Raw genomic sequence first — 24,613 nt, forward strand, 5'->3', positions numbered from 1 at the left:
TTTAATGAAAATACTAATTCCTTAAATATTTGTGACAACCGGGTATTTAGATAGGACTATCCAGAAAATTAACAATCAAATGTACAAAAATTTCTAAGCAGAAAATGAATGAATCCATTTAAAGATGACTTCTCTGTTATTTACATAGCTATTAACCTTAATGCTTAGAATACATCCAACAAGTTAATTGGGGTTTTTTTTGCATTTGATTTTGAACAGTACATAGGAGAGGACAGTCTCCCTCTTTTATGAACTAGTATATATTACATCTCACAGTGCCAAATAAGGCAGTTGTTTCCTAAGTATCTGCTAGGGGGTTTTTTTTAAAAAAACCTGCTTTGTTAGATAGCTACGAAGGAACCACTAAAACCAAGCTGTTATGTTTTTATGAAGTTGCCTGCTATAGTTTTTATGAGCCCAAAGTCCTCTTTACAAGTATAATAAAAGGTGACTAGCATTCATGTGTGTGCTTGATTTGTTCAGTGCAGGCACTGTAATGAGGTTTACAGGAGTTCTCTTTGTACTGCTGAGTGTCTGTGTTCTTTTTACTCATTATTTTTTCTCATCATAACTTTGAATAAACAAAAAAAAATACATAGAAATATTGAGTATAGGAATTTTGCTATTACATTACTTTTAAGCAGCATAAAACCAATAACTTCCAAATTACTGAGCACTGGAACAGTTTTTCCAGAGATGTAGAGTGTCCCCTCATTGGAGAAATTCACAAACCATCTGGACACAATCCTGTGCAATGTGCTCGGGGATGACCCTGCTGGAGCAGGGAGGTTGGACCAGGTGACCCCCTGTGGTCCCTTCCAGCCTGACCCATTCTGTGACTCTGTGATATGTGTGCATGTGTGTACACTTCTGCATGTCCACACACGTGCACACTCACATTTACAAGTGTATAGAAGCCAACTTCTCATAGATGAGAAGCAGACAAAAACTGGGATTGTGGACAGACTTGTGAAATCATGCCAAGTCTCCTAAATCAGCACAGCCAGCTGAAGCTAAGCTCTATGTATCTTTCTTTCTTCCAAACTGTGATGGCATGGAAATGCATCAGCATAGCAGCATAACAGGAGATGACATGTAGAAGAAGTGGGGTGACAGAAAAAATTCAGATTTTAGAAGTACTTTTGGGCACAGTGAACGAGTACAATATTAATGGATTTCATTAATTTTTGATTTAATTTCCTCTGGGCAAGCAGGGGGTGAAACCAATGGGTAGAACAAATAATGGTCTCAAATTATGAGAATTTCAGCTTTATTTGAAATACGAACTAATAGCTCTGGAGTTCAGTGAGGAAACATTGCAAATTTTTCCCTGTTTGTGCTAAACAAAACATAAATAATTTCAGTCACACAAACTCAAATGTGTAATTTCCAAATGAAACTAATAAATATGTAAATAAAACCTTATCCGTTGGAACACAGAAGGATACTGTTCATATCCTTTTAAAAACTTTGCCAAATATTTATTTGTTCTGGTTCTTGTTTTGGCATTAGGGACATTAGGATATTAACCTTTCAACCCTGACAACACTACATCTGAGGAACAATGGGACACATAATTGCCCTCTACAAGAAATCACGAATCCTGCTTAAGAAAAGACGTTTGGACCTCCCCACAATGTCTCATAATCCATCCCAAAATCCAGTATGTAGACACTGTAATTGCTCTGTATTATATAATTCCTTACTATTGATTGACCATATTAATATGGATACAATATTTAATAACATCATTGAAACTAATTTGGTTTTTTTCCCATTACCTTAAGTGGTTCCATATTTTACTTTTGATCCTACTCCTCATTGATGATTTAATGCTGGTAGTAGATAGGATTTAAATATAGAGGTAATGATACAAAAAGAGAAAGTTTAATGATGGGAAACATTTATATTTAAATCTAAAAAAATATGTGTAGGAAATAGAATTGATAGAAGAGAGACATATAAAATTAAATATACTAAATAATATGGAAAAGAAATTATAAACAGAAAATATGAACATCATTTAAGGGATTGTAATGAGTAAATTGGAAGAAAATAACCAACTTCAGTAAAAAAACACAAGTCAGAAATTGAATTTAAATAGCTCTTAAAACCATATAAAATCACTTTATAAACTCCTTAATTTCAACCCTGAAACACATACCCTAAAGCACTTGCATTTTATATTGGACATTCTAAACTCCATTTTCAAGAATTACTAGAAAGCTTCTTCAGCAACGCTTCCACTGATGTCTACATCAAACAAAATTTTACAGAAATCGGTATTTAACCTATTCTATAGTATCAGGATGGTTTATGCATTATTATAATATGCTTAATTAAATGCATTTTAAAAAAACCACATTTTAAAGAAGCTATCCTAAAATACATAGCCAGAGGATAAGCCCCAAGCCTGTCAGTCACTCGCTTCCCCAGCTAGAGTGAAGACTCCCCTAGGGGAGAGTGAGCTGAAAACTCTCAGGTAGAGATAAAGACAGTTTAATAAGTGAGGCAAAGTTTCACACTCAAGCAAATCAAAGAAAGAATTAATTCACTACTTCTTATCAGCCGGCAGATGTCCAGCCACCACCTGGAAGGCAGGGCTTCAGCTTGTGTAACAGGCACAAACACCATAATCATGAACACAGTCACTTCCTCCTGAGCTTTTATAGCTGAGCATGGTGCCATGTGGTGTGGCACATCCCTCTGGTCAGTAGGGGCCAGCTGCGCAGGCTGTGTTCCCCCCACCACCTTGTGCAACCTTAGCCTACTCACTGCAGGGCAGAGTGAGAGTCCTTGATGCTGTGTAAGGACTCTTCAGCAATAGTTAAAACAATTGGTGTATTGTTGACTTTATTTTTGTGACAAATGCAATGCACAACAGCATACTGGTGCTATGAAGGAAGTTGATTAACCTAGTACAACTACCGTGAGCTTAATGAGAAAATTCCAAGGACACACTACTCTCTGGTATGTTTGAGAAATATTGACACCTATCTGCTATACAAGTACTCTCAAAACATGTAGATTCATGGCTTTAAAGGGATAGATGAGCTGGGAACTACAAAATGAGGATTCTCATTTTACAGGCATGCCTGAGGAAAATAAACAGCATTTATTGCATTATTTTTGGTTGTTATGGATACAAGAAACAGTAACGACTCTTTCCATAACTTGAAATTGGACAAAAATCAAAATGGTCAATGACACAGGCAGTGACAAAACACAGTAATAACAATAAACATAAAAAGCAGACTGAATCTTAAAATCAGTGGCCTTGTCTGCAGACATGCATGATTCAAAGCCTTAAATTCTAATTACTTCACAGACCTCTGACCAACATGAGTTTGTAGGACACATTTCCTTTCAGTTCTACTCAGTATGTCTTGTAGGTCATCATCATTCTGCTTTGTTGTCTATACAAATACCCTTCCTGATGACTGTTCAAAAAAGAGCAGGTATTGGGTATAGGCTAGAGACATTATCAAGAAATTTATTTCAGATCAGGCATTTGTGGTTTCTCTATACATGAACTTGTCCTTGAAACCACACTAACATTAGAATTTTAAATTAAGATCTTGAGTTTGGAGCAGAAAGATTTTAGCATTGGGCCAATAGAAGCTTCACGGAGTTCAAGGATCAGAAATGAAAAAGCACATACCACCAGGGGTATCTGGGAAGCACCTGGCTGAGAAGCAGTTTTGATGGAAAGAAAAAGAGAAACACAGTGAACACTAGGCTGAATATGAGCCCATAAGTGTGCTTTTATCTCAAATAAAACAAATCTTGCCCCTCTATGATACAGTAGGGGAAGTATGATCAGGCAAATGAAAACTGTTATTCCTCTTTGCTCAGCGCCGGTGAGATTGCACCTAGAACACTGCGCCCAGTATGGGGTCCGCCCGACCAAAAAAAATGTGGAGAAACTGGAGAAGGCTACCAGGATGGTCTGCAGCCTAGAGGACCTAAATAAAAACAATCTTGCATGGAGGAACCTAAGGCATGGTATAATAATGCTCCATAACTACCTGAAGGGTAGTTACCATTAGGAGATGTTATTTTAATCAAATTAAAATACAAATTACTGATATACTTAATATGGTTAGTGACACAATAACATTATTTTAATGTATGATAACTGTATACAGTAATTCAGTATTTCAGTATTTCAATCTGTTTGCATTACAGTTGAGGACAGTTACATTACTTATAAAGATCTTGAGAAGAATTGTTAAGAACAATTATGTTTTTCAGGAAGCAAATTCATGTTTTGCTCCTACTTAATGGGATTTAGCAAACCCTGAAGCAGAATTATATGACAAAAAAATTGTGAATGATAGAGCTTTCAGGTATTTATGGCTTTGCTAACCATTTAGTAGAAATTATTTCATTTAATATTTCATTTTTTAATATAATTTGAATTTAACTAGGTATTGAGGCTTTCCCCTTAGGCAGTTGCTCCTTCATCAAATAATTGTCTTGAACAGATAATTATTCTTTATATTAAGCTTAAATATTATTTTTTATAAATGTCAAGATATGATTTTGCATTATAATCTCTATTTCCATCATGGGCAGTACATTGTTGCATGAAGTATTTTTTTTCCCAGACGTTTCTTTGAATATGGGTAGCATTAAAAGGATCTTAATTTTACATTTGGAGCCAACTAGGGCACCAGAGAAAATCTATCTATTAAATTGCCTTCTTTTCTGTGTAATCTCACCTGTCATTTGGTGGTTTAGTTTGGTTATGTTTAGGATCTTAGTCTAGGTCACATTTCAAGATGGAAAGATATTTACCTTGGGAATAACGAAGGTTTGTTCTCTCCCTTTTTCTTTCCCTCACTCTATAACTACAGAGAGAACTCAGTTTTGAGACCTTACTGACCAAAGTATTTCATTGACTACTGACAATATAAATACCAGATGGGATTTTCTAAAAATGTTCAGTAAATGAAAGACACCTTTTGCACAAATTAGCAATATTTGTCAATATATCAATACTCTGTTCCAAATTATAATGTAAATAAAAACATGAAATATAAATTACCTCTCCCTACATTTAGACAACCTTCCAAAATTCTGAATTAACTCAAGGTAGAGAAACTACCTTTGACTCTTTTATACACTATACATGCATTCTGAATAAAATAGCATAGATTCATAAGATTCATATTTAAGAGGAAGGAAGGAAGGAAGGAAGGAAGGAAGGAAGGAGGGAAGGAAGGAAGGAGGGAAGGAAGGAAGGAAGGAAGGAAGGAAGGAAGGAAGAAAGGAAGGAAGGAAGGAAGGAATGGGTTGAGTAAAAGAGAGGAAAGGAGGCCAGCAGGAAGGCATGCAGGAATGCACACAGACTAGTGTGTTTGTGCAGTCTATGGTAATAGAGTTGTAGTAAAAAATTATTAACTAAAAAATAAATCGGTAATAGGTATTTCTAATTTGTTATTATGCTGGGGATTTTTTGTTTGTACTTTCCTGGCTTTTATTATCAATATCCTTCTTTGTTATTAATTGCAGTAAATTATATTAATTTATCCAAGTTGAATTTATTTTGCTTGTGATGGCAATTGGTGGGTGATCCCTTATCTTGACCCATGGGATTTTTAATTCGGTTTTCTCCCCCTCTCTCATATTGATGAGGGGAAGTGATAGAGTGCTTTGGTGGGCACATGGCATCCAGTCAAAGTCAACCTGTCATACCATTCTATTTCAATTTCTTTGCCTGCTACTATGCTGCAAGGCTTATCATCACTGTCTAGACTGAATAATCTCTTTACATCTTATTTAAATGAATAGATAACCCAGGGATAACTACAACAGTACAGTAAAGTATGTAACTTCTTTGATTCTATGATAGGGAATTAATTTTTCTTTAATTGGAAGTACAATTGAAAAACATGCTTTTATGGAGGCAAATGTAGAAAATTGCGGAAAATTTTGACCACAGGAATCATAAAAAGAAGTGTTTGATTGGAAGCTAATGACAGCATGTTTCAAATGACATAAAACTTAGCAAGCTATTTGTGGTGCATAGCATGGGGTACTTAAACAAGGAATTAATAGTCTAATTAAATTTAGGCATTTATTTAATCACTTCATATAACCTAGAGAGTGGGAAGGGAAAGACTCATGCAAATGGTGACGGAAAGCAGAATAATTTCCAACCCCATTAATTTATACAGTTCATAAGCTTTAATATCTGGCATGACTAAAATAATGTAGTTCTATTTTAAATTCATCAGTCTGCCTATACCCAGATAAAAACAACATTTTTCCTCATCTCAGTAACTGTAATGCCCAATTCATTGTGTTAGTCTTACACTTTCAGGATTCACACTCTCCAGTAGCACAAATTAGTTCTATAAATATCTGATACCACCAAAATCCTGTAAAAACTGTATTTACTTTACATGTACACATTTGTGTGTGCAAGTGAGTGTGTGTGACTGATCAAAAAATCCCTACAAGGAAGAAGGCGCAGAGGAGATGAGCGCAAGCACTTGCGAAGCTCAGGGTAGAATATGGGGAGTGAGCACAGCTGTTGTAAAGAAAGAACAAAGGAACCAGAGGGTGGCCAGCAAACTTTAAATAAATGCATCAGCTGTATCTTTATCAGTTGGAGGCAACAACTGTTTGTGTAAACACCCTTTGCTAAGGGAATCAAGAGAAGCTGTGCATGTCTTCCTGATTGAGACAGACCAATATGGGAGAGATGCATACATGCCTCAGCCAAACCTAAAATAAAGAAGAAATGAGTGACCAACAAAATATATTTTGAAAATAGCAACAGGCTTGAATCTCTGTATTCCTTCCCAGTGACTGGGGCTGCCCAGCAACATGATAGAGAGCATGTAGAGACTGGTCATGGGAATCATGTTTGTGTTGGGATCTAACTGCACAGAGCATTTGCCATGAAGTGTTTATGTTGTGGTTTCACTACATTGCTGTATCACTCTACTAAATCAAGTAAAGCATCAAGTATTTCCAAATAAGTAAATTTGGTGTAATTCCCAGTGTGAAATAGCTAAAAGAACCTGTTCAGATAATATTGGACTCTGACAACACATTCACATTCCCTTTAGGAAAAGCAAAATTCATGATTCATTAATTTAATTAAACCCAATGTATTATTTAGAGAAATATGATTTTTGCAAGGGCCGTTTCTTAAACATTAGAATTATTTGTTGCCATTATCAATCTTATTTTAATATTCCCTTTTCACTAAGACGCTTAAGCATTTTTTCATATAAAAGACATTAAGGCCCTACTCCTAATGTAAAATTATTTAATTTTCACCCTAAAGTTCTTACATTAATTTCATTATGCATAGATTTGAAGGTAAAAAAGATTATTATTTGTATTTGTATTTGTATTTGAGTGTAAGGATACAGTTCTGGTTTTTCCTTTCCTATTAAGTTCTTGACCTTGTACATACTTTTTGAAAGCTAAAGACAAAGCCACCTCAACCTTACCATATATAACATCTACTCTCCTTTAAACTGTATCATGGTCTTGGAGTCAGATTATATCTTTAAAAGAAATCAAGAATAAAGGGAGCTTATCTTTTCATCTCCCCAAGTACTTATCTATATGCTAAATATTTAACTCTGAGGATAAACATATTTTTTGCTTTGGATTAGTGGAAAAAATTGTACTTAATATTTTAGAGCTTTATTTTAGCAAGTTTCTTAAAAACATATAATCTAAGACAATCAAAAATTTCTGTTAAAGGCTTGCTCTGGAACTAAGCGTTCATGAGTACAGTTTTATGGCTTAGATATGTTGAGATTTATATTTAAGGATATCTTACTTATATTCATAAAAACCTAAATTTTCTTTATTTTTCTAATGCAGAAGATGATGTCTACTTTACTATTTTATGTCAGTTGAAGTGTGCTATTTTTAGAGAATTAATTTCCTGTTACTGCTGCTTATTCTCTCACAGAAATTTTTGATTATTTGATTATTTCATTCTGCTCCCCATCCCTGTCTTCTAGCTCAGGGGGCTGGATACCCCATGAAGAATAGGTCTTATTATTAAAAACTGAGACAAATAAGGCATTTATTACCTTATTCATCATCACTATGTTTCATCCACATGCAATGAAGGATGGAGATTCTCCTTAGGCCTCCTTTTGTTGCTCATGTATTTATAGAAATGTTTTTTAATGCCTTTTGCCACAGTAAGGTATTGACCTAACCCTTAGAACAGATAACTAGAAAGCGAATTTCGAAGCTATCATCTATGCTATTGACTCACAGTTGTGGATGCTGTACAGTCTGAAACATAAGCTATTAATCTAGTGATTTCTGTGTACAAATCATGATATATGATTACTGAAGTCTATCAATGTTACAATAAAACAATTAGCTGTAACAGCCTGTCAGGGAATGTCATGGAAATAAAGTGGTAATATAAATAGAAAATTGGTAACAAGGACAAAGAGGAAGCACCTCATTCTCCTGTCTCAGCATGAATGTCCTTCTGGACTAATTCTGAAGAGCATAAAAGCATGCACTTGTGAAGAATCTATAAACAGAAATAGATCAAATCAAACAAGTTAAGAAACAAGCTGATTGCAAGCCTAGGGAGAAACAAAGCGACAGAAAAGCTTTACCCAGGAGAAGCTGACATGGGTGTACCCATTTGTTCTGTTAGAAAATAAAAACAGGAGAGTTAAAAGTTCAGGGACGAGCCCAGTGGTTAGATCAATATCAATTACAGGGGAGATGGCTTGGCTAAGAGACTCACATCCCATGCTAACACACCAAAGCAGCAAAGAAAGGATCTGTTAAATATAAATCAATAACTGAATTTTAATTTCTTGCTTTTTAGTAGCTTTTTACAACTGAAAATGGCCATGGACCCATGACCCATTTTCAGTCCATCCAGGGCTGTCCATTCCAGCTCTGCAGTAGCACTGATGTCCAACTCCACCCCAGCTCTGCCTTGCCCAGCCACAAAAGGATCTGACTGGATTGGGGTCACATCCACTTGCTGACATCCCAGCATGTCCCCATCCCATCCCCATGGCCCTGCTGTTCTGTCTGACCCTGTTTTCAGTCATTGAGTCTGAACCTGAGCCCTTGTGCTGGTGTAGCCTTGGCTTGGCCCCATCCCCAATTCAGTGGACCACAAGAGAGATTAAGAAACTCATGTTCTTCTTATAGTGTAAACGTTAGAAACAAGACAAATTAAAAACAACAACAAAACAAAACAAAAAAAAAACCAAAAAACACCACAAGAAACACATGTAGAAAACGATGTAGAAATTATTAAAATATGAGAAATAATCACCACTCCTTCTCCCCATATATCTACCACATTATAATATTTCACTGAAGTAACAGCATATAGTATTTTGATTTAGAAAGTGGAAGACAGTAAAGCCAGCAGAACTTCATATGACAAAATGAGCAATTTCAAATGGGTATTTTTGGAAGCTGTTTACTGTACTGATACGTAAAGATTAAACTTCAGACTTCGCAATGTATCTTAAAGCAAAACATTTTTTTGTATTAGTAATGCTCTAACAACAATAATGAAAACTTACGGTTATTTTCCTCTTAGTAGATTATTAAAACATACAAGAGAGGATATTAATAAATTCTATTATATCAGTAAATCCTTGCATAATTCAAATTAAGTATTCAATAATTACAGTCTAAATTTATATTAAAAGAATGTTACGGTTGCAAAATCAAAATATAGAAGGGCCCAGATTCAATCTTGTGAATAATATTACTTCAGCTCCTTTGTTAGGAAACAGCCTCTAGTCATACTATTTTTACTATAGCATCTTTATCCTATACCAGTTATTCAGTAAGTTAAAAGTATGTAATCAGGTTTCTAGAAAACACCAACTGATTTAAATCAGTTATTGTCAGTAGAATAGTTGTAGATTTCAGAAGATGAATAAAAGGAACAAGAGCAGAACTATTTGTTCTTGAGGCTGTGGAAGGTGACTGTTGTTACAGAGGACTGAAATCTGCTGTCTCCTCTGCCACTAATCTCTTAGAGAGAAATATGGAGCAATTCAGTCTTTGGTGTGTGTGTTGGTTTTTGTGTTTGTTTGGGTTTTTTCCTCTTTTACTTCTTTCTTATGCCTAGGAATAACATATAAGAAATAACCGCTACTATATAAACCTAAATGGCTTTCAAAATCTTAGTAATTATGTAATAATGTGCATGTTCAATTCACAAGAAGTGTTGATATAGGTATTACCATAGTGTTAATTTTACAAAGAGCCAAGCAGTTCCAGAGATTGTTTTAATGGACTTAAAAGCCATTAATGGTACCAATTACCTCCAAGAAGCACCTTCTTGCTAACACCAGCATTTTGCACTTTGACCCTGAGGTAGTATTTCTTTTTGTTTTTCTTCAAGATTTTGAGTCTCCAAAACTTAAAAAGATGAAACAAATTAAAATTCTTCTTACCTGTTCTGCAAAATGGGATATCTGTTAAGAAAGTAGGCATCACCTTATGCAGTGTAAATGACCTAGTGTCATTGCAAGATTAGTATTGCATACTGGTAATGGATTGATACGATAAATAGTAGTAGAAATTTTATTTTGAAAGTGTCAGTCTATAGAGTATGTAGCATTTTGATTTTTTTTTTCAAAAGGAGTAAATGGATTCTGTTTACACTTAGACTTCCACTTGAGACAGTGTTTTGACTCTGTCCTGTTCCGTCCATAGCTATTTATTTGCACTTGCAAGAGTTTAAGCTGGCTTTAGGGTTTAAACAACTCTTTAAAAGTGTATAAGAAAAACCGTAAACTGAACAAATAACCCTCCCTATCTTTTTCTTTTCTACCTTTGTGTAAAATTTTTTGCTGCCATTTGCCTACAAATCTCTTTTGATTATGATTAACAACTTGATTAAGCTGTGAATTTTGTTCTCAGCTTTTTCAGTCATGACCTCAAAGATGAGAAAGGTTTCCCCCAGGTAAAAACAGACACTCAGAAAGAAACAACCAGACTTAGGGCGTGGTATTTCTAACATAAAGAAAAATAGATCTAACTTTCTTATCTTCCCACAGCCAAGAACAAAATATGTTTCACAGAAATATACGATTCATATTTCTTGGAATACAACATTTTCTCTGTTGCAAGAATAATGAATTAGTGATTTTGTGCTTCCAGATGGAGGAAGTCCAAGACTGATAGTGAAAAGCCACAGCCAAGAAAAAGAAAGGTGGAAAGGAGGGGAGGAAGGCTGGCCACATTTACTTGAGATGTGAAAAAATAATGTTTTCTCAGCCTTTGCACAAGAAACCTTGCCAGCGAGGAAGCAGAGAATATTCTTTTCCCTTTGGGGACTGAAGCATACTACAGAAAACATGAAGACAGCTGCTCTTACATATTAAAGAATAAGTGCTTTACTTGCTATGATAATTTATTTGATTATTTTCAAAACAAAATTAAACTAATTAAGAACAACATTAAAACCAGAACTCCACAGAGCTCTTTTCATTGGAAAAAAAAATAGCAATTCTTGACTTAACAATGCCTGACTTATTCCTACAAAATAGAAAATTAGTTGGTTCCATTGGACAAATTATATTCATAATCATGATTTTTTAACTTGATGATATCCTGTTTCATCTTCTGTGAAAACAAGCTGTGTAGTGGCAGAAAATACAACAGGAAGATAATGTGGTTATATTAAGCAAATTATTCCATTTCTGAATATTTTCATAGTCTGGTAATGTTTTATTTGGTGCTTGGCCCCAGGCAGCTATAGCACTCTTGGTAAAGCAATATTTTTAACTAACAGCAATAATATCTTGAAAGAAGAAAAAGTAGAGCCACAGCTTTCTTGCATATGAAAAATTCTATATATTTATATCTGTATTATACATAACATAGGACAGCTCTAGTGCAGCTAAGAATAACAGAGTTTTCCCAGATTTCTTCCAAACTTCTTCAAAAAAGAGAACACTTTTGGTTTGCCAGGTCTTTGAACATTTACATTCCATCATATGTCTCATAATGATTCTTTTCTAGAAAGCTTCATTTGACAGTACTCAGCAGTTGATACAGTTTTAAGAATAGTTTTTCCTTTTTACCATAGAATATTATTGCAACCATTTTGTGGAGTAATACTTATAGACTTGAGATACTGATAGGAGAGAAAACTTTCTAGATAAGTTCAGGAACTGAGAGTCAAAGGGTGAGATTAGGTCTTCTCAGTGGTCTCATCACTCACAAGCAAGAAGCAGCAAGGGGAAAGCAGATTGATTTGCCTATAGTTAAGAGCACTGAGGAACAAGGAAAAGTAGTTTGGCATAGACATGAAGACCTGGGAGGGCTTCAAAACTAAAAATAAAACACTGTGGGGATCGAAAGAGGGATCTTGTGAGACTGATTGAGTAGCAACAGAGAAAATGAAATTCACAAAAGTCATACAAAATTATGAAAATATGGGGAAATTAATCACATAAAGTTATGGGATCTAAACTGATCATTTTCATTCTGAAAAAAGTCTGTGTTAGTTATGACAGATAGTTCTAAGGAAATATCAGCTCAGTGTTAAGTAGATGTTTAAAACAGAAAAAAATATTAGATATTTTTATGAAAGGAAGTATGAAGGCCACCTTATGAGGTATGATTAAGTAAGCTGTAAGTGAAATTTATAAAAGATGAATGAAACCAAAGATAGAAAAATTCTCAGTTATTTGAGAGGATGAATAGGAATTAGTCAATACTATCCAAACAAGAATTAAGACTCCACAGGATCTGCCTCTTTTGCTGTCAAAGTTAGGTGTAGCCTTGGCTTCTGTGGCATGAGAAAGTGAAGAGTTACAGTCCAGAGAGCTCAGGTGGTAGGTTTGGTGGAATATCACCAGTGATTAGGCAAGTTTCAGCAGAGCAGTGAAGCTGACACAGTCCTGCCGTGCTGGTCCTGTCCCTTTCACATGTAATCACCAGGAGAAAATGGAAGTAGAGAGTCTAAGGCTTTGAAATTTTTTCTTTAATACAATACTGTCTTACACCTGAACAACAGGAAAATAAAAAACCCAACAAACCAAGAAAAACGACCAAACAATACAAAACCAAAATGTCAACTGTTCTGTCTAAAACTCATTTTGCTTTTTATATCTAGTGAATATGTCTAAATAAAATTCAGAGGACTTGAGAAACAGATTTAAAGCACATAGAATTATTTTATTCATTAAGGGAAAAATTGCTTAAACATCACCAGTACATATCCCGAATGAGTTATGATTTGCACTTGAAAAAAGATGTTTACAAAATATATTGCAAATTCAAGACCACCCTGATTTGTCTCCATTAGTGGATTTCTTCACACCAAACTTTAAAATACTTATTTCAATACCAGTCAAACTATTAATTGACTGAATTTTGAAATGCAGATGGTATCTCTTTGGAAAACTGTCAAGAGACTGATTTTTGAAAAACTATATTAAAAAAGAAATCAGAGGAGAAAAATCTTTTTGAATATCTGAAAGAACTAACCAATTCACCTACATTTCTCTGTGCATAGAAGATACTAATTAATTGGGCAAAAAGTCCTGACCATAGAGATTCCCACTCAAATGACACAGTTCAAGTGTGTGATCATGAACTTGAGAGTGAAAAGAAGGTCTTACATTTCAATCACAACATGCAACCACACCATGATTGCTCTGCTACCCGTATGTCTGTTCATAGGTATGAGGTAATCATGTAAGTTATACATCACTTTGTAAAAGCACTGTGGAAGCTGCATGTGAGTAGTGCATGGCATACATTCAGGTGAGCAGAGCTTATATGAATGTTGATCACAGAATCACAGGATAGTCTCAGCTGGAAGGGACCTCTTGAGGTCCCTAGGCCAACCTCCTGCTCTAAGGTGACACAGACATTGAGATTGCTCAGGGCCCTAAACATTTGAGTTTTGAATATCTACAAGGATGGATATTCCACAGCCTCTCTAGGAAACTCTCAGGAGCATTTGACTACCCACCTGCAGAATTGTTTCCTTATACAGTCAAATTCTCCTGTGATTCAGCTTGGGTCATTTGCCTCTTGTGCTTCAACTGTGCATATCTGAAAGAGTCTGGCTCTTTCTTTCTCTATACCTCCCTCAAACACTAAATAGTCATAGACAGAAAAAAAAAGGTCTTTCTGGAGTTGTGTTTTCTGTAGGTTGAACAGACTCATTTCTGTCACACTCTCCTTGTATTTCATTTGCTTCAGTCCTCTGACCAATAGCCCTTCACTAGATTCACTCTAGTATGCCCATGTCTTCCCAAATTGAGAAGAGCAAAACTGGACACAGCACTCTCAGTGCATTCACTCTAGATGCTGGGAATTATCACTTCCCTTGGCCTTGCTACCCTCATCTCTTATAACCAAGAATGTTGCTGGCCTTCTTTGTTATAAGGCCACATTGCTGGCTCATGTTCAACCTTACGTCAGCCCAGACTCCAATTGCTTTTCTGCAAAACTTGTTTCTAGCCACTCTAGTTTCAAACAGTTCTGTTGCTTGGAGGTTATTATGTGCGTTACTCTGACCTTGGTTTAGGTATTTGCCTTTGTCATTGTTGAACATTACAATGCTCCTCAGACCATTTCCACAAACTGCACAAGATCATTCTGAATAGCAGTCCTATGCCTCCATATTGTGTGCTTTTTGTAGTTCAGTATAACTGAAAACTGGCTGAAGATCCATTCAGTCCCATGATCCCAGTCTTTAACAAAGCCATTAGAAACCACCAGCCCTGGGATTCATCCCTGAGGGATGTTACTAGCAAGCATCCCATTATTCAGCAATTTAAGCAAAGCTGTGTAAATGAATGACTGTGAATAGATCCTTACCAACTGACTACAGAGTTTTGCTTATGATAAAGTCTAAATGTATGGAACATATTATGATTCTCAGACTCAGTACTAAGATGGATTTAATTTGTATTTTTCTATGTACTGCATGTGCTTGGTTGTTCTAGACTTTAGCATTTGAAAGCACTTTATAGATGGATTTCAGAAGTAAAAAAGAGGAAAAAATACACCAAATAAACAAAAGAAACCCCACACTGGGTCATAGTAACTAAATGACTGCACTAGATACATCTTCCCATTCTGGATCATATAGAAATATGAAGCAGACAAAGATGCCAAATTAGTCAAGGGTTTGAGGAGATTCATTATAATTTTACATGTGGCATAAGCTAAGTATTTGGAAATAAACAAAGTGATACATTTTTAATGGTATAAAGGTCATCCCTAATCCTCTGATGAGCATTATCCACACAGTCTCCATAAGGGAAAATAGTAAGTATTTTTCACTGTCATTGCTAGTTCCATGAATCAAACTCTTAGAAAAGTAGCAAGAAGCTGAGTCCAGTTGGCTTAGATTTCTTCCCCCTAATTGTCTGACTTCATCCTTCAAAGGTAATGGCATAAAAGTACAATGTGACTTATTTCATTATTGCCTTACAGTTTCAGTGACACAAATTGCCAGGTCTCTGGATTTAAAGCTATACACAATCGTGCTAAGTGGCTAAGAACAATTTAGGTCATTTTAGCTGCAAGAAAAAGGAAAATGTTGCGCATTTGAAAACAAATCCCAGAGATAACTTTTAAAAGGTCTATTATTTAAATATGTAAATATTTTTAATGAAAACACTAAATAAAAATAAGTAAGGTACAGTTAAAATATGAAAGTAAAAATTAATTGATTTATCAATTTGTCAAATTTTTACCTTACCATAGATAAATTTGATCATTAAAATCCTTATCTTAGATTCCATCTCACTCTAGCCACTTGTAAGAGGCAAGCATGGCAGCAGCTCATTAGTCAGAGTTCCATTTCAATCAAAATAAAGTGACTGGCACCTCCAAAGGACAATTAAAAAAATGAATGAGACAACCTACCCCTTAAAGTTCAAAGGTTTGGCAAACATCAGTCTTAGGGAGATAGTACGTGAGGTTTTTTCCCACTGTTTTCAAAGATCTTTGATACTAATTCCATCTGAAAACAAGGGCATGTTTGTTCCTGGATGAGAAAAAGAAAGAAGAATTAATTCTGAGACACATCTGAGTCCTTAACATAGGGATATTTTTGTCTCTAGAAATGAGACCTTGCTATTTTTTCCTCCTGTAGTTGCAAGTGTTATATGCCAGGTGAAGACAGTGGGAAAATTGCATAAAGATAGTATATGTGATATGCCTAAAAGTCATTGCATTGGATACCAACATAATTTAAGTGCCAACTTGCATTACACAAAGATCATGTCATGTTGAAAATCACTTACTGTACTGCTGTTTATCCAATCATGCTGAAAAAGAACTCCATGCACTAGAATATAGGTAACCACAACAAAAAGGTTGTATACTGGGAAAAGTGTATTTTTTAACAGCCCCAGAATTTCAGGACCCACATACTGTTGTCCCAAATCTCATTCTTCTGAATGTCATCTCCACCTTGACTGTCTTTTTGAGTATTTTCTTTTCCTGCAAACAATGACTTTTTGTTTATTAGTCAGATAGGTTGCATCCTTCATTCCAGAAATTCTAGTCCTTTAAAGCAGCAAATCATCTTCTAGATTTGGCTTTTTTAAGCTTTCCTAAATTTTGTAGAAATCACAGGGCTCAAGGTTGAAAACCCCCTTTGAGCCTGCAACTGTATTTGAGGTGCACATAATTTGCTAATGCACATATTGCTCTATACAAAGTATGTCTAAGAGGAGCATATCAGCCATCTACAGTGATCTGCTCTGGAGAGGTCAGGGAAAACAAGGGAACAAGCAAAAGGTAGGTGTGTACCTTCTACTCAATTTCCATATCCTGACATGAAAAGCTACAAAGCTAAAAACAAAAGCAGATCTTTTCAAAGCAGTGTTGAACTGGGTGGAGATTATTTCTGAGAATTCATAATTTCTAGAACCTCACCAAGTTCCAAAAGCTGCAAGGATGCCTAATAAAAATTAATTAAATCTAGGTGTTTTGATGAATTCTGAGGATTGAAGCAGTTTATTGATTTATTAATGACATGTAACTATCTATCCATTATCTATATATTTAGAATCCCTATCCTTAATGTAACACAAAAATCACAGTTATATTTAAACCAGAAAATGCTAGTAAATACCTGCAAATATATAAAAGCCCTGTAGGGCTACTCTGAGTATATACACATTCACATAGACACATACACCCCCTTGATGTAGGGGCTGCCATCAGCCCTTCCCCATTTTTGCATATTGCTGCCGCTTCTGGTGCGCCTGATGGTCTTGAGAGGTGTCCCCATCCCCTGAGGTGTGGGTCCCATGTGCTGCCCTCACTCTGCCAGCCTGCTGTTGGGTGCTGGCTGCTCCCAGCGCACCATGGAGGGCTGCCCTATATGATCTGGACAGGGGGCAGAGTGCCCCAGGGACACTGTTGGCAGGGACAGACTCCCTGTGGTAGCTGCTGCTTTCTCTTCACTGTCTCTCCCTATGTCACAAATGCCCCTCTTCCCTCATGTTTCTTTTAGGATTGACCTCTTCCAAAGTATCCGCATTTCCCTAGTGGATGTTTAATCCTGATGGTTATATTCTTCTCAATCCCCCTCAGACAGTTTTGTGACTCCTGCACACCCCCTTGGTTACACTCACATACTTAGCTGCTGCTAAGTGGACCATTCAACAATGGTGGGACACACGGGTGCCTCCATAACTTCCCCTCTCCTTCCCTCTCAGTCAGGGGAGGTTTTATGGGGGCCAGCAGAACTTAGGTAGCAGTTACACTTAGTTTGAGAATGCTTACAAACACAATAAAAGTAAAACTGCTTTACCAGAAAAGAAACTCCCTCACCTGACGACACAGCTCCTCAACCACAGCACACCTTCTGTGGAAGAGCAGTTTTTCTGCCCCAATCTCACAGGGAGCCATCAGGCACTCCTGGCAACCTGTGACCTGGAGAGCTCCATCTGCCATCGGCGGGTCAGTGGAGGCCTCTGACATGGCTGGGGAATGAGCTCCACAGCATATCAGCACCATGACTGTGGGGGCTTATACAGGGTGCTAATGAAACTGGGACTGAAATGATCTTTCTGTGCTCTTCTACACCAGATACTGAGTCTGTTTGTCTCCCTCTAGTGGGTCCTCCTGGACAGCCAGAGAAGAGCCCTTCTGGCTCATCCTGCCTGGGTGAATTGCCCTGCAAATTGCCCTGCAAACTGCCCTGCCACGCCCTCACTGCTGTGCCATGCCTGACACACCACACCCCCCGACATGCCTCGCTGATGTGCCATGACTTTAGGCATGTTTATATTGCTTATTTGTGTTTCACCCTAGAGCTCTGGTTCCTAGGTCCTTTGCACTAGGCTTATGCTGGTTTCTTCCTGTACATTTACTTTTAGTAAACCAGAAAGCTTCCTTCAGGAGAAAATCAGAAAGCAGTTATGAAAATTGTTTGCTCTCTACAAAACATATGGACAGTGAAAGAGCTGGTTTAACTAACCTCCCCATATTCCAGCAGTATAAAGCATCACGGGACACTTCCCTTCTTTCATACAACACCCCACGAACACACCTCACACATTTTATCTGTGAATGCGTCTGTATGCATTCTGTAAAAACACTATTCCTGCAGGCTGAAGAGAATCCTACTTGTTATTCAGCTAGCTGGTTAGTTTGTTGACCTGCTGTTAACATCTATAAAAATGTGATAATGATTGAAAGGCCCAGAGACATGACTAGGACTCTGAAAAAATAGTGTGCTTGGATCACAGTCAGAACCCAGTGGCAAAAGAAATGTTTATTTAACTTTGAAAAATCCCTAATGGGCACATATGAAGGCTCACAATTAAATGTGGTTTTTTGATGCATATCAGCATACATTCACATACTTATCTGAGCTGGACTATTTTCTAGGAGTTTGGGCACTTGACTCCACATGAGGACCCTTACTTTGGCAGATATCCTAAAGTTGCTTAAATTTAGCTGTAAGAATCTATGGATAAATTCCCCTCACTTTATCTCTGTTTTTATCATTCAGACAAAGTCTTTTGGAGAGGGAAGAAGTATTGGCCTGTATTTTTTTGTGTGTTTTGCATTAATAAATATTTATATTTTAAGTAGTATAGTTCATTTTCTCTATAGATATTTATGGAACCCTTTGCACAATTTTCTTTGTCTTGGGGACAAGTATGGGTCATCTTCTAAGGATAGATGTATGAGGACTGAAGGGCTCAAGTCTGAAGAAACAGAAGTCTCAAGAAGGTGCAGGAAAACAACAGATACAAGAAAAGTGTCATCTATTTCAAGACAAATTAGTTCTTAGGGGTAAAACAACCTTCCACCATATATATTGACTCTCTGGTGACTAATTAGTCTCATAAAATTATTGAGGTTGAAAGGGATCTCCTTTCTGGAGATCATTTAGTCAAACTGCTCTGGTCAGAAAAGGCTTTGCTAGGGCAGGTTGTTCATGTTGCTGGACATCTACCCTGTACAGCATTTTGACTGTCTCCGAGGATGCAAATTCCACCCAATCTCAGACTAATCTGTTCTCAGGTTTGACTAATTCCATTACAATTTCTTTTATAGTTAATCTGAATTTCATGTAGATATATTTATGACTATTGCCCCTTGTCCTGTCAGAGAATACCTCTGAGAAGAGTTTGAATTTGTCTTCTTTACTCCAACCCATCAGGCATTTATACACACTGATTTAGTCCCACCCCCAGTATTTCTTCAAGTCACCCATGAGAAGTAGGACCTTTGAACATGATGCATCTGTCAGTTGTACAAAGAAAGCCACATCTACCTTTCCTTCTTTGTGCTGGGTCTGGCTGGGATGGAGTTAATTTTCTTCATAGCAGCCTGTTAAGGTGCAGTGCTTTGGCTATATGTGATCAGAATGGTGTCGATAATACACTGTGGTTTAGCTGTTGCGGAGCAGCACTTACACAGCATCAAGCCTTTCTCTGCTTCCCATGCTACCCTCCCAGCAAGACAGCTAAGGGTGTAAGAGAAGAGGTGACATAATCCAGTGTTGTGATCCAGTTTAAACCCAGAAAAGCAAAGAAAGCTAAGTCTCTGTGCATAAACCGGAAAGAACTTAGAAGGTTCAAAATATTCCCAGAAATGAGACTAAAACCAAATGAGGTTAGATGTTGATGCCAAAAAATAGATGTATTTTATTTAATAGTAGAGAGGCAAAGAGAAGGAAAGAGAAAAGAAAGAGAGAAAAAAATAGAAAAAGAAGTGTGTGGGGGGGTTGGGAGTACAGGGAGAGGTGACAGGAGTTGGATGGAAGCATATCACCCATCTGAGGGTGCCAACGAAGTCTCGTTGCTCCCCTCCATCTGGTCTGCTGGTGGTGAGGGTCCCCCGTTGCCACCATGGCCACACTGCCACATGCCACCACACGGTGCCACACACCACCACACCACGCACCAGAGAGTACAGAATCCCGTGGATTAATATACACTTTGGGCCAGGTGGGAATGCCCAGGTGTCTCCCCTTCCAGGGGCCAGCTTGACACTGTCCCTTGCAACACTGAGGGTCTGTTGCATCATCTCTGGTGCTCTGGTGCAGGGTCTGGGCACCTCTTTGAGGGGCACCCTTTGATGGGCCATGTCCCCCCCTTCTGCTGTGGATAAGCTTCTCCTCCCCCCGCCCCGGTGAGGACCCCTCAGCTGGGCTCCTCTGCACAGTGGAGGATGGGCAGTCACTGCGCCTCTGACCAGAGGCTTCTGCAAGATACCCAAAGCCTCTTCCCCCTCCACCGCTTGGTGGGAGCATCTGTTCGAGCCTGGCAGCTGATAGCCCTGGGGCTGTGGTCTCCACCTTGGAGGTGTTAAGCCTGTGCTCAGTGAATGTCCCCATCCCTGAGTTACTTTATCTTATCTTCATCAGCGAGTGGTGTAAGGCCTCAGTCAGGGCCCCATTCAGGGTGTGGTAGTCTTCTCTGGAGCTTTGGTAATACAGTTTTAAAAGTCCTTTAAGAAAATGTTTAAGTCATAGACTATAATATTTCAGTCTCTGACACCAGGACAACTGACCCAAATGACCAAAGGACTACTCCATGCATACAGAGCCATTTTCAGCTATAAAAATCCAAAGGGAGCAGTGTTTTGGATAGGTAGCCATTGCTTAGGGACTGACTGGGCGTTGGTCTTTTGTGGGAGGGATAAGTAATTGTGTTTGCACCACTTCTTTTGTTTGCATTTCTCCTTTCTTTCCTATTCCTCTTTCCTTCATTTGTTAAGCTATTTTTATCTTGTCCACTATTTTTGGGGTCTTTTGCTCTTCCTATTATTTCTCCCCATGCTGTTGGGAAAGCAAAGTAAGTTAGTGAATGGCTGTGTACTGCTTAGCTGCCAGTCAGGGCCAAATCACTACATTCTTGAATTAATTGGTGAAGGAAAATACACTCACAAAGGTTAATGGAATTGCAGAAACTAAGCCAAATATCTAATTTATATGGATGTGGAGAAGAGATTGAATGTATTTGTTTTATTGTGCGTGTGTATGGAAGGGATTCATTTCTGTCAGCAGAATTTGGAAAGATCTTACTTAGCTATACTGCTTCAATTATCTGAGGGAAAAGTGTAAAAAGGGATTTATGAACATCTAGATACGGTTCTTGTCATTCTCTGACCATGAGGACTCACATATTTTTGTGTCATGCTATGTTGTTGTTTGCCTAGAACTAAATGACTGCTAACAATGTTATGCACTTATCTCCCTCTCTGGAAGTGTTAATCATGATACTTGCAGGCTAGGAGACTTGATGTATAGGAGCTGAATAATCCTGTCTTGATGGAAATTAATTTGGATAGAATAGCAAGTTAGCCTCATCAAACAAACTGTTCCTGTTAACAGCAAAATTTATACAACAGGGGAACCCATGCCACCACCTAGATTTGGAGTTCAGCCTGTTCAACAAGCTGGCTGAAATAAACATTCAACTTTAACCTTGCAAAAGTTTAGGGTCTATTTAGGAAAAAAAAAAGTGTGATACCCTCTTAAGTGTATATGTCAAGAGACACATAGGATAGTTGTGGGTACATACAGACACTCTTACTCTGGAGATTCTAGATGCTGAGGCCTTGAAGATTCTGTCAGAAGAAGTATCTCCCACCTTGCTTACAGTGCCACCCTACTTCCACAGCAGAAATCAAACTGAAATTTAGGTCATAATATATCATTTACAGAATCACAGAATAGTTAGAAGACACCTCTGGAGACCATCTAGTTCAACCCTAGAGCAAGTTACACAGGAATGCATCCGGGTGGGTTTTGAATATTTCCAGAGAGGGAGACTTCAGGACCCCCCCTTGACAGCCTGTTCCAGTGCTGTGCCACCCTCAATGTAAAGTTCTTCTTTATGTTGAGGTGGAATTTCTAGTGTCTTAGTTTATGACCATAAACTTAGTTGCCTCTTCACAGTTACTTCTTCTCAGTTACTCCTGTCTCAACAATTTTGCAAAGTATTACAGTATACAAGACTGTCTCTTTTAAGCAATGAAACCATAAACCCATGGAAAATGTTACATTCAGACCCAATCAAATAAATGTCCTCCCAGAACTAAGGAATTACTTTGGGAGAAGGCATTACAATCTTCCAGATCCATTATGACCTAGTAGGAGTCCAAAATTGCCACAGGACTGCCACAGATACTCTCACACGGTAAGCGCACTGAGCTTCAAATAGAGAATTTCAGATATGGCCCATCATATGCCAAAATTTCTAGAGGTACAGATGGAACCAAAGAGTTTTAGGACTTATGTTTTCCTGGCCTGGAATCTCTTTTCCGTGGAAGCATTCAATCCAGGGCCCTGAAGTAAATGGCTGTAACACTAAGTACATATTTGAAAAATCTTCTATAAATCAAAATTTATTATTTATATTCCACAAGTATCTTCCAGTACAGACTCATTATGATCTTCTAACAGTGCTAACATTGGACTGGCCAAAGCATCTGATAAGCATGGACACAAATCAATTAACACGTGTCTAGGGCCACCTGAAACACTCTAAGGCATCCCAAACATCCCTGTGTCACTGTCAGATGTGACACATGATTTATGAGACACTTCTACTGTAGATAGAGGCCAGCATGCATCTAAAATTGCTCATCTTCAAATGACACTAGAGAACGATATTTTGGCAATTACATTGAGCTCCATCATTTTACTCTTTTCCAAGGAGTTTTATCCACCTGTGATTCATGGAGTCATCTGATACAGCACAGCTGTGTGACCATGGCTAATTTTAATATGAAAATGAATTATTAATATGTGTGAGCATAAGTGAACTAAAGCCTTTCAGGATAATTAAAAACAAAGAAGTATAGCTGTTCTGATAGTCATAGCTCCAGTAATCAAGATAAAAATCACTGTCATGGAAATGTATAAAACCCCAAGGAGCAAAAAACTAAATTAGAAAAGGATTGCAGAGCCCTGAGAGAGGTGGTAAGGGACTCCAGAACACCGGTAGTTTTTTTAACAAGCCTCCCAGTCAAAGAGAAGTGGTTTGAAAGAGCCAGTCGAATTTGGAGAGTCCACAAATGGCTACAAGACCAGTGCCACCATCAGGGGTTCAGCTACTTAGATTATAAGACTAGCTTTGAGAAACTTGCTCTGCTGAGGGCTCATGGAGGTCAGCTTTATTGAAGGAGCATGGGGACAAGGGAAGTGCAGACATGGACATGCCTGTGAGGCTAGAATCTTATTGCATCATGGAGGTGTGGTGGGATGTCTCCTATGACTGCAATGTTCAAATGGAAGGATACAAGCTCTTTAGGAAGGACAGGCAGCGGAGTTGAGGAGGTGGTGTTGCCCTCCATGTCAGTGAGCAGCTGGAGAACATGATGCTCCACCTGAAGGTGGGTGAGGAGCTGACAGAGAGTTTATGGGTCAGAAATAAAGGGATGGAAGGCACAGGTGAAATTATAGTGGGGATCTGCTACAGATGGCCTGTCCAGGAAGACCAAATGTATGAGTCCCCCTACAGACAGATAGGTGCAGCCTCACATTCATGATCTCTGGCTCTCATAGGGTAATTCAATCATCCTGGTACCTGTTGGAGGGACAACACAGTGGGTCATAAGCAATCCTGAGGGTTCCTGGAGTGTGTTGATGATAACCTCCTACTCCAAATGCTAGAGGCACCAGCAAGGAGAGATGCTATGCTGGACCCTGTTCTCACCAACAAGAAGGAGCTGGTGGGGAATGTGAAGGTCAAGGGAAGCCTAGGCTGCAATGACCAATGCCTTTCCTGCTTGCTCTGCAGCTGTCTTAATGGAACTGTTATTACATTTCCTATATTTTATCATGTTTCCTATATATTTATTTTGTTAAAAGAGAAGTTTGTTACTTCAACACTTCAGTTGTGGTTTAGAGGTATTCTAATGGCTTATACCTATGCTGTATCTGTGATTTGGTTACTCTTGGTTACACTGAAAATAATGCCAAATAATATTAGCACAGGCAAAGCGAAACTCCATCAAGGCCCCGTTTTGTTTAAGAGCCCTATCCCACCGTGGTATTTAATGACATCATGCTAAAGGTTCACATCTCAGCTCAGGATTCCTTTTCTTGACTACGGGCCTGAGATATCTTTGGCTACTCACTACAAAAGAGGCCTGTGAGAGCCAGATTTATAAT

Source organism: Corvus hawaiiensis, chromosome 2, assembly GCF_020740725.1.
Source record: "Corvus hawaiiensis isolate bCorHaw1 chromosome 2, bCorHaw1.pri.cur, whole genome shotgun sequence".
Lineage (NCBI taxonomy): Eukaryota > Metazoa > Chordata > Aves > Passeriformes > Corvidae > Corvus > Corvus hawaiiensis.